Here is an 11836-nt window from a genome sequence, read left to right on the forward strand (position 1 = left end):
GTATTAGTTGCATGACCAAAGATGACGGATCTTGGTTAAGCACACCCTCATCTGTGCAGGGTAGAGGTAGGGCACAGCTTTGGTGTTAGATCCTGAGCAAGAAGCTGTTTCCCCTTTTGGGGTGAAACATCTGAGCAGTCAGAATCCTTGGCCCCTGTTCCTCCCTGATCAGGCTTTTTAGACGTTAGGTATGTCCATAATTCAAGGGTTACATAAAGAGTGTGGTGGTTTTACTAGCTGTGAGATCCTGAGAAAGTTTCTTAAACTCTCTGTGCCTCTGTTTTCCCATCTGTAAAATAAGGACAATAAAATACCTACGCCACAGGAGAGAACAAAATGGATAAATGCATGGGAAGCATCAGAACATGCCTTGCACACAGTAGGCGCTCCGGAATTGTTAGCAGCTCTTGTTATTCTTTGGCTTTTGTATCAGATAGAGGTGTGTGCAGATCTCCAGCTCTGCCACTGGCCTCAGTTTCTTATCTATGGATTGGGAGTTCTGTTAGTCCTCGTGTGGCTAATGGGAGAAGTGAGATCACGAAGCATGTGGTCCGTCCTCTAGAACGTGGCAAACTCCCAGTAAGTGTTGTTGTAATCTGTGGGCTCTGCACTGCCCACCGAGACTCTCTCCATGGCTTGCCTGTCCCCTGCCTCCTGGTGTCTACTCCCCAGCTCCGTGGTACATGCCCGAAGTATGGGGCTGGTAAAATTCTCTTTATAGTTTTCACAGTGACTTCATGTCTTTAATCGTGGCTGGTCCTCACAGCAATTCTAGAAGACAGGGGATAGATTCTTAATCTCGTTTTATACTTAAGAAAACGGAGACTGAAAACAGGTTAAGTGATTTATCCAAAGTCATTCAACAAGTTAACTGGGTCTCGGGTCCAAAATTCAAGGTTCCACAAGAATAATGCACATTTATTTATTGCTTTGTAGTGAAGATAGACCTCCTCATACATAGTCCTGTCTGATCGTCACAAGTCTGTAGGGGTAGGGATTATGGTCACTCCCATTCTATAGACCCAGAGAGGTTCCACCACGTGCTCATGATTACCCAGCAAATAAATGAAGAAAGGGAGCTTTAAAGTCATGTTTTCTGGCTTCATTTCTGTATTCTTTCAACTTGACATTGTTTTTAGTCCTCCCTTCAAAAGCCAGCTTGTCTTAAAAAAAAAAAAAAAAAGCAAAACCAAAGACAAAAAAACCCACAAAAAATGAACAACGAATAATCAACCAGGGGCAGCAGCTACCCTTGGACAGTCGGGCTGCGCCATAACTTTTCTGACAACAGCATGAAGCAAGATCCCCAGCAGAAAGCGTGGAACTCTCCCAGCCAGCCTTGCACGGAAGGGTGTAATTAGAGGGCTGACAGGTGTACACGCAAGGCTGCTAATGGGTCCACCTGTGAGAGGGACCTGGCGAGCACAGGTAATTTGGACAGAGTGGAGCACTCAAAGGAGATCCGAGCTTCAGGTGCCCAGACTGGCCCCCCGGGCCAGAAGCTTCCCCGGGAAACAGGAGGAAGGGCCTGGCCTGGACCCTGCTGCTGACACAGAGCTATTTGCTGTGGTGTTCGCTGCATATTATGCTAAAAGTGTGACAGATTTTACAGGCAGTCTGGGTGGGAACCATGGAAACAGGTTAGGGAAGAGGAGAAGCTGATTGCCGTTGTCGTGTTAGCGAGAGAAGGGTGAGCTGGGGGGACATGCCGTCCCTTCTCCACCCCCCCTCGGCTGCCGCTCCTGGTCCTGACCCCCAGGCTGTCTGCAAGTCTGGTCCCTCTGAAGCACACAGGCAAATTGGGGAAGGGAGGCGTGAGGCAGCACGGGGCGGTGACACGTTGTGCTGGTCTTCAGGCCTGCTCTCAGGCCTGTATTCTCGTCATAATAACATGGTCTGATGTGCCGATACCTGCCGTGTGCCAGGCACAGCGTGGGGTGCCTCCCCTGTGTTATTTCCGACCCTCTCAACAACTCTGTGAGATGCTATCGTTACCCTCATTGTGTGTATGAGCAATTTGGGGTCCGAGAGACCAAGGAACTTGCCCTGAGGCACACAGCTACTAACAGGTGAAGAATTTGATCTAGAATGATCTCTGAAGTTTGTGCTCTATCCATTACATCATGCTCACCTCCAAGACAACACCATTCTTCCATGCACATTTATAGGCCAAGTTTTCCCAACCAATCATTCAGGAAAGAAAAAGAATCGGGGAACTCCCTTTTCAATTTGCATGAGATTACCAGAATTTTCCATAGTGGTGGTTCTGTCTTCAGAGAAGCATCAGGACGGGATTGTTATCCTTTCTGCTGGTGGGGTCGTTCTGTGGATCCAGAGAAAAGGGGCTGATGCTCCATGCTGTAAGCTCTCGTTCTCTATGAGCCCTTACCAGTTCCTCTCTCTTTATGTGGCTTGGTGATGGGTAGTCACCATGGTTCCCGCACTCTTGGGCAGAGAGTCCATTTTTTTCTTCCAGTCAGGCGGAGGGAAAAGGCACTGGATATGTGGTCTTGGAAAGCAGTCCTTGTCACACAGGGGAGTGGGGGCTAGATAGAGGGGCTGGCCGTCCAGCCTGCAAGGCGGGGCCTGGGAGGGGCCAGGCAGCTGTTGTCAACCCAGCTCCCGGGTTCATCGAGCAGGCTTTTTTTTTTTTTTTTGAGAGAGAGAAAGCAGGCTCGGCGTTGTCAGCACAGAGCCCGATGTGGGGCTCGAAGTCACCAACTGTGAGATCACGACCTGAGCCAAAGTCAGATGCTTAACCAACTGAGCCACCCAGGCGCCCAGAACAGTTTGTGATAGTGAAGGTAGAGGAGCCAGTGCCCGTCCTGGAGGAAACACCCAGGTCTGAGAGATCAGTGCTTTCAGTGCCCAGGAGCCTCAGGCCTTTGAAAGCCTTGAGCTTTGCTTCCAGTGACTTATCTTCTCCCTAAAGGAGAGTTGAGGTATTGTGAGCCGGGCACCTGCTCAGGGGGCCCAAAATACAACAGGGAAAGGGCTTTGCAGATGGGCTGACACCTGAGGGGGTTGGGCTTGGATGCTTCTGAGCAGGGAGCTCATGGGGAGGGTATCATGGGATAGAGAGAGGGACAGAGACCTTCAAACAGGTGTTTTTTGGAGGGGTGGGAAGATGTGCCCTGGGCTCTATGGAGAGTGGTTGGGGGACCAAAGCTGTCAAGGGGGGGACACTCTGATCCTCTCTTCTGAGAGCAAAGTTGAAAAAGTTCCCCCTCCTAAGACCCTCTCGAAACCCTGCGTTTCTCCTCTCTGTACTCTCTTCCCTTCCACCATACACTTCATTGAAGGAATAATCAAAATTTATTGTCCTGGTTTTTATTCCATTTGCTCTCTGGTCTATGAGAATAAGTTTCTGCTCCGCTGTTGACTCATGCTTCGGGTGGACAGTATTTACCGAGCCTTTACTATATGCCACACACACACTGGGTGTTGGGAACACAGCCAAGCAGTTCCTGGTGTTTAGGACCTTCCTTGTATCTAGTAGGGCAGGAAGACCTTTATACAGCGACATGACTAAATGTGAGATGTGGTGCTATGAGAGTGAAGTGGCAGGTAGATGTGACCTAGCTGTTGGGTCACGATAGTGTCTTATGGTTACTTCATTGCCAAATCCTATAGATGCTTTACAGTTGTGGCATGACTATGAGATTGCCCTTGAAAGAGTCTCCATGGAGTGCTTTAAGGGGCAAAAGAGCCAGAACAGAATGGGGCACCTGAAGCCAAAGGCTCAGAGAGTTTTGTGGAGCATTTTGGGGGTCTCTCTGCCTAGCATGCCTTCTTTTCCCCTGTGATTGACTACCATCTATTGTTTATTAGAGCAATTCAAATCGGGCCTTTTTAGTAAGGTCCTCCCAAATCCTTCCACTCCCATCCCACTGACCTACTCTGTAGGCTATACCATACAGCGCTATGTACCTACACTAACTTTTAGCATATTGGGCTGGGATGTCTTCTTCGTGTCTAGATACTTTTCACTCTTGGAAGTCAGGAGAGCAGGGAGCCAGGCAGGGTGTGGTCTGATTCATCGTCTTATGCTCCTGCCCTGCACTAACCCATGCACACACCCAGCCTCGTATTGTAGAAGGGAGGGAGGAAGGAAGAATGGACAGATGGACCAGCAGATGCCTCTGAAGTCATTTGCAGACGCACCCTCGTTCTGCAGAGGCAGTGAGGTATTGTTGAAGGTGCAGTGCCATGAGGATTTGGACCCGGATTTGGGGCCTGGCTGAGTCACTGAGAGTTATGTCTTTGCCGTGTGTATCTTTGCGCCCACCTTTCCAATGGGTGAAACAAGAAAATTCCGTGATTCCATGTTGAAGCCTCCTCAGAAGTACTCTAAACTTCTCTCTCTTCAAGGCAGCTAAGATCATCTCTAAGCTGGAGCCAGTGTTTGTTGTCAGATCCACAACTCTTTCCAGGCTGCCCGGTGTGAGGCCGGCAACTATTTGGTGTGCACGGTTTTATAAAGACAGAATGCTCCCCTTAGCTTCAGTGAAATGACTGGTTGGAGTCATTTGCTTGGATAGAAGTTTGGACAGCTGCCCGGGTCAGGAATGGTGAAAAGGAACCACTGCTTTCCTTGGTCTCTTTGCTCTCAGAAGCCAAGATAAATGCCATCCCGACCCTATGCCCACAGCTATCCCTTTTTCTTAGGAAAGGATTTGGCTCCTTCCAGCTCAGTGCCTCTGTACATAAGCTTTTGCTCTGCCTGGGAGATGCTTCTAACCCCTAAGGACCTGCCCTGGTTGTTAGACTATAATCTAAACTGACAACAGACGTTCCGGTTTTTTTAAAAAGTCCTATCATTTCCATCCTTTCCATTCAGCATCTCCCCTCATTGTTCCCTCCCCCAGCCTATCATCCCCCTTCCTAAGTTGATAGTGAGTCTTATTAAGTGGTGCTGTGTCATAAAGTGTTGAGTTGTGTCAGCTGGAAATGGAACATGATTAAGTATATAAAGGAGCCCCAGCCTCGCCTGCCACAACATTATACAACAGAAACCTTGGCAGTGTGCTAACATCTTTTCTTTCTCTCTTTCCTGGGGAGCAGCGAGCCCGCCTCTCACCATGTGGGTCCAGTTGTTGGTCCTGGGCTCAAGTTGGCCAAGTGCAGAGAAGCAAGTAAGTGGGTGGAAGAGCGAGTGTCATGGAAGGTGGCTGGCGGGAGGTGGTGTTTTGGGGGTTGGAATAAAATCAGGCATAGGCATGCTTGGTTAGCCACTCTGGCATAATAAGAACTTTCTTATAGGACAGGTGTCTCTTGTGGCTGACTATAGTTTAGACAAACCCATGGCTGTGGCACTTCTTTGTCTTTTTTCTTCCCTGAAAATACTTCATTGAGCCTGGAAGAGTAGAGGGAATTTGAATAGCATGCTCCCGAGACAGCCTTGAGGTCAAATGCAGTTGCCAAAGGTGAATGGGTGCTCAGTGCCCTTGGCAACTCACTCTTCCACTCACCTTCTATGCAGACTCCACTGGAGCCTTCTGTGGGTCTTCTGTGTTCCCTCTGAAAGCACACCGAGTCTGCGGAGCTTTCAGGACTCATCACCTAAAGCCTACCTTGCCCCTGCTCAGTCAGAAGGTGCTGAATAGGCAGAGTAGAGATATGGCTGAGCCCTTACCAGGGCCCAGGCAGGATATCTGCTGCTGGAAAGTCTGAGCATCTCCTGTGTAATGCAGGGTCCAGGACCTGAGACCTCTTTTCCAGCTCCAGTTGTCCCCGAGCTGGCTGAATGTGGCAGAAATTGATGAGAAGTCCGTGCATGGCCCTGGGTAAGGTGGATAGAGCTGGATAAACCTACATACGGGCCTAGCAGAGCCCAGAATATCTCCTGGTGCCAGGGAGCTGAATACCCCATGATCCAACTCCCTACCTGTTTTTTTAAATTTTTTTTAATGTTTATTTATTTTTGACACAGAGAGAGAGAGAGAGAGACAGAGCATGAGTGGGGGAGGGGCAGAGAGAGAGGGAGACACAGAATCCAAAGCAGGCTCCAGGCTCTGAGCTGTCAGCACAGAGCCTGATGCGGGGCTCAAACTCACAGACTGTGAGATCATGACCTGAACTGAAGTCAGACGTTCAGCCAGCTGAGCCACCCAGGCACTCCCTACCTGTTTTTGATTTGATACCTTTTCTGTCTGATCACCTCGAACCCCTCTAGTAGAATAGTGTCCTGGGTCAATGTCATGGAGAAGCTGGGAATCTGTAACCACATCACCCTGATTCTGGTGTTTTGGGCCCCAAGCACCCTGTTCTGCTTCTGGACTTTTAAGGGGCTTTACTTATGAACTGATTAAAACAGTACCCCTTGATTCGGTGTACCTCCCCTGTGTTTTACAACCATCTCATCTCGCAGATGAAACTGAGGCCCAGAGAGCACGGTTGCCACATTGACCTGTGTTTTCCCATCGTCTTTTCCTTTTTCATTTCACACCATCTCTGCTTTGATATGGAGTTAGGGACTTTGACCCCAGCAAAGGGTCACACGTGCCCATGAATCTGGGATCTGTGACTGTCCTTCTCCGGGACGTGGGATGGCCTTGTCTCTCTGTGACCTCGAGTAGAGTTTGTGGTACCTGTGAGGCCCTGAATTCCCTCCTGAGCCTCATACCCTTATTTCCAAGATGCCTGCTGGATATCTCTGCTGCAGATGCATAACTGAATTCTCCTTTTCTTTCATTGCTCACATTTAATCAACACCAAGTGCCAGAGAGTCTACTGTCTAAATGCCTCTTAAATCAGTCACTTCCTGATTGTCTCCACAGCCACGGATTTCGCTCAGACCCCGGTGGTTTCTCTGGGGGATCATTGCCTCTTCTCTTCCAACCTGTTCTCTCTGCCTTCATCCCACCCTCTCCTTCAATCCACCGTATTGCCTCCAGGGCTGTCTTGCTCAGACACACACGTGATCATGTCACTGCCCTGCTGGAAACTTCCTCCAGGCGCTCTCCGTCATCTTTAGGGTGGTGTCCAGGGATCTTTATAATTTGGCTTCAGTCTATCCTTCTAGACTCATCTTCTGCCATTCTGGAAGGCCCTCCGCTGCCTCCCTCTGTCTGCCCCCCCTACCTGGCTAACATCACCCCACCCTTGAGACCAGGCTGAGCGCCTCCCTTCTCCGTGAAGCCTTTTCCAACTCTCCCAAGTCAGGGCATCATCCTCTGTATATTGTTTGCATCTCTGTCATTTATCATATTGATTTATAATTATTGGTCCGTCTGTAGCTCTCCCTCACTAAATAGCTGTTTGAATGTAGGAACTAAAGTCCTAACATCATGCTTAGTATAGATTGTAGGTGCTCAACAAGCAGTGTGAATAAACGTAAGAAGTTTGCAAGATGGGAGTTGGAAGGTGTGTGTGCGTGTGTGTGTGTGTGTGTGTGTGTGTGTGTGTGTGTGTGAGGGCCCCTGGGGAGCTGAAAGCATCTTGGGTGAGGACAGTCTTTGTGTCCCTGCCTTGTCCCCAATGGCCACTTGTCACTGATTTTCAGGGACTCTGCTCATGAAAAAAATATTTAGTCCTGTTTTCTCTTTATCTACATAACATTAACAAATCAGGTAAAATCCTTTTCTGGCCTTAGTGTTTTTCTGTTTCTGCTTTAGAGAACTTCATCCCTGTACCTAATAGCCTGCACAAAGTGGTCCATCCCCCTTCCCTGGAGCCTTCTCTCTCCCAAACCTTTGACATTCATTGCCTCTGCTCCATCTCGTAGAGGTCTGTTCATGTCCACTGTATTACGATTTTTGGGTGTGAGTGAGGCTTGAAAACGTGGTTGGAGAGCACAGAACCTGTCTGGTTCCCTCTCGGCCACCAGTTGTGCAAGAATGCTGTTCTTCACTTGCTGGCACTGCTGAGAGAAAAATCCATGTGTGGTTCCTGACAGTAGAAGCTCACCTCAGCTGCCCTCGGGAATATGGCATTTAGCTAGCTTTTATTTGGCCTGTGATGTTTTGTCCAATCCTAATACATGGCTTTATGTGTTTAGCTTGTGTACAAAGTTTACTCTCCTAAATGGCTTATACTCTGTCTAGAGGGACGGTGAGTCCTGGACTAGAGTCTGTGAGCAGAGTGTAATATCATTCTTGTGTTTTATTAACCATAATAACCAGAAGTCTCCAGCCACTAATATATCTGCATAGAGGTTTTTCTGAATTTCCAATTATTTTAACATTCAACATAAACTGGACAGAAAATTCATTTCAGTGTAGTTGAGCTTTTTATTCTTTTTAAGCCGAGAGTAAGTCATCTGCTGTGTGAACCGTAAGTCCAGGGGCAGCAAGAGGCTGTCCTCACAGACTTCTCTCTGCCACAAGGAATAGTCTCTGGAGCCATATGGATTGAACAGATTTGGAGGAGTTTCTTTTCCATTTCCCTGCTGCCTTGCCTGTGGACAAACACCCTCAGTCCCCAACTTGGGCCCCGTGACATCTGACAAAATGTTGGAGAGCTCTACTCCCCCATCCCCCCATCCCTCCCCACCGCCCTGCCCAGTGCTCTCCCCTTCCCTCAACTACAGACCTGTTAGGCCAAGTTGTTGCTGGTTCTTTAAGAATTTTATTTTTATATTTTTCTGTCTATTCCTTTAATGGGTGATAAAATTGATTGACTCTCAGGCTGTAGATGACTTCAGAATATTAGTTGGCATGGTATTGATTTTTTTCTCTTTATAAAGCTTTTCTATAAAGTAAGCACCTGACGACTTTAAGTTACAAACTTTGAGTTAAATTATGAACCTTTTAGCTTTGCATTAGAAGTGGTATCTGGAACCTGATTTGCTAGATCAAACCACATTAGTTGTGTTATGTTATTTTCTAAAAACACATTTCAGAGAAATAACTCCAATCTGTGTTGCATTTTATAGAGCAAAATAATTGAATGGCGGCTGTTTGTAATTTTAGCAATCTCTTAACCTTAATCATATTTAATGGCTTTTCTCTTCAGGCTAACAGGAGAGAGAAAAAAGGTTCCAGCTCTGTTATATAACGGCACTACAGTAACGCACCCCGGTCCTTGGCAGCCCTGTAAATTCCTCCTCTCTGAATTGTTGGTTCGGGACAATCATTCAGCAGGGAATTACTTTCTCATCTATGAAATAAATGAGATGTTAAACTAGTTTTCTGCTTCCTGTGGTACAAATGTATCAGAGTGCAGCCCCGTGCAGTGAGGAATCAAATGCCCAGGGCCTCTGATGGTGGCGGCCAGAAGCTTGAGTGGGCTCAGGGCTCTGGGATCAGTGAGTGAGAGTGTGGCCCCTGGGAAGGGAGATGGAATGACATGAGATGTGAAGGGAGGAGGGGCAGAGTGAGTCCCCGAGGTGCTTTGGGTGCACCCCCGGAATTCAGCAGAGCCCAGGAACGCAGCTTGGGAATGTAGGTGGAGAGAAGGGGATGCCTCCGTCCCTGGGGGTCCCTGTGCTGCCATCTGCTTTGCAGGGAGAAAAGGAAGAACTGATTGGCTGTAGGTGACACTCCTTGGGATTTCTTCTTGAGAGCTTAACACACATTTCCACTCAGGCATTTACGAACTGCATAAGACATTGGGGAAAAAATAGGAAAAGATTCTTCCCGTTTTAGGGATGGGAAAGTTGAGAACTTGGGAAGGGAAGGTGATACAGACCATTGAGTTAAGGGTGCAGCTGGGAGCACAGTCTGAGGGTCCGAGACCCTCAGTTAGAGGTGGGGGAACACTGCTGCTCCTACAAAGGCAGGGCCTCCAGCCTTGCAGCTGTCTTCTCTCCTCACACTGGGTCTTCCTCTTCATGGTGGCCACCTTCATGACCTCAGTTCCAGGCTTGGAAGACTTGATGGGATCTGATTTACTTACAGAGGCCTTCTTATAAGGCAGGCTTCCTAATGAGATGCCCCAGGTGCTACAGATTCCCTTTAGAAACAGGGTTTGGGATTCTTGGCTGGGTCCCCACCAGCCCACTTAGATAATGTGTCAGCACTCTTTTGGGGATGGGTGGGGTGGGAGATTGAGTTGTGCCCCCTGCGCATCTCATCAGCCACAAGTTGAGAGGCCTTCTGAAACCATAGCAAGAGGTGTTGTTTTGTTTGCTTTTTATCGAACACCTTTTAAGTGCCTTACTTTGTGCCAGGCACCATAAGTCCATTATCTTAACTAATCATTATAGTGAGCCTATGAAGTAGTTATCATGTGCCCGTTTTATAGGTGGAAATACTGAGACTCAGAGAATATGATTAACTTGCCACAGTTGACATGTAAAACAGTGATATGGTTGGAATTCAAATCCGTCACACTATGCTTAAGCATCATTTCCTTTGAGAAAACTTTCTTTCCCTTGCAGACTAGCTAGGACCCTCGTCACCACCCTTCCTGCTACTCCTTAATCACTCAGCAATTTCTGTGTTTTCTAGCCCTCTATCAGCTCCAGGAGGGTGAAAATCCTGTCTTGGTCCCACCCTTGGCAAGTCTTTGGTGAATGTTGAATGAGTGAATTCACGTTGCTGTATACTAAGCCCACCTTTTTCCCAGCTCAGCTTGGAAGAGAATGGGTCTGGTAGAGAGGAAGATCCACAGCTTTGTTTGCTCCTAAGTGTCCTGGCTCCTGCGTGCCTCCACTCGATTCCAAAGCAAGATCTTCGGGTTTTCAGAAGCCCATGTCTTGGACCATGGATGCAGCTGATGCCTCATTCTCAGGCTTACTTTAGCCCGGGACCCAGCTCTGCTGAGAGAACTGCTTTCAGATTGCCAAGGCTTTGTGTGTTGTTACTAATTAGGAAATTGCCTTTGGAATTGAAATATGTTTCACAGACGAATTTACTGAACTCCTCGCCGAGGTGCGATTCTCTCATGCTTGTTGTGAGACAATCCCACTCTGCGGCGACATATGGAGATACCAGCGTTTCTGCAAATTACAAAGTCATCAGCGCTCCAAAATACTCCCAGTGTCTTGGGTGCTTGCAAATAGTTGGGCTGACCGCTGGGGAGCTCTGGGGTCTGGATCCGCCGCCGCAGAGGGGCAGCAGCTGGCTCCCACTGGTTGTTTAACGCCTTCTGCTAAGAGTTCTCTGCTTCTGACCCAGGGCTCAGCGAGAAGCCTTCTAGAAATAAATCTGGGAGCATGGTCTGTGGTTCACTTATATACTGAGAGCTGAGTTGAAAGGCACATTGTCACTGATACTTATTTAAAATAGTACCATTCTCCTCATTGACTGGGATAATATTTTTTGGCATTGTCAGAGAACAAGACTGTAATGTGTCTAATGTACCTGAAACTTTTTGGCACCATTTCTGGAAAAATCTCCAGTAAGTGGGAAAATGTAGGGCCAAGATAGGCCAAGAGGTTGTACTAGGCAATGATCAGAAAGAATTTGAGAGCCATTGGCCTGAGACACAGACCCTAGGGAATGTGTAATTTCAGAAGACCTTTGTGGCTGGTACGTTCAGATCTGTGAGGACAAGCAGAGGTACAACGAGATCCATGTGGCATTATTACTACCCATGCCAGTGTCATTACTGTTAGAATTGCTCTATATTCTATGTCATCTGAGTTAATCTTCCCATCAGCCCCTAATCTATGGAGTGAAACAACCTCAGTGAAGTTAAGTAACTACCCAAGGCTACCAGCTGGTATGTGGTTGAAGCAGGTTTTGAACTTTGATCAGACTGCCTCCAAAGCCTATGCTCTTTCCATGGTGTGATGGACCTCGGGGAGCAGCCTGTGGTGGGAACATGATGAGAAGGGCCAGGAGGGGCCTGTGGATGGAAGCAGAGGTTGAGACTATTGACTGTGGTTACCCAGTTTTTTCTGGGCCTTTCCATCCACTCCTGGCATACTTCACGGCATGCTCCCCTCCGT

At 48.0% G+C, this 11836-nt stretch overlaps 1 long non-coding RNA gene across 1 annotated transcript; it reads left to right on the forward strand.

The window, feature by feature from the left end:
* The first annotated feature begins 4863 nt into the window (after nucleotides 1-4863).
* On the forward strand, nucleotides 4864-9128 carry LOC109278616 (uncharacterized). Its single transcript, XR_002085763.2, has 2 exons — nucleotides 4864-5135; nucleotides 8956-9128. It is a non-coding gene; the product is annotated as an uncharacterized LOC109278616 (long non-coding RNA).
* Nucleotides 9129-11836: the final 2708 nt, after the last annotated feature.

This window comes from Panthera pardus, unplaced genomic scaffold (genome assembly GCF_024362965.1).
Source record: "Panthera pardus isolate Hobbes unplaced genomic scaffold, ASM2436296v1 HiC_scaffold_12, whole genome shotgun sequence".
Taxonomy (NCBI): domain Eukaryota; kingdom Metazoa; phylum Chordata; class Mammalia; order Carnivora; family Felidae; genus Panthera; species Panthera pardus.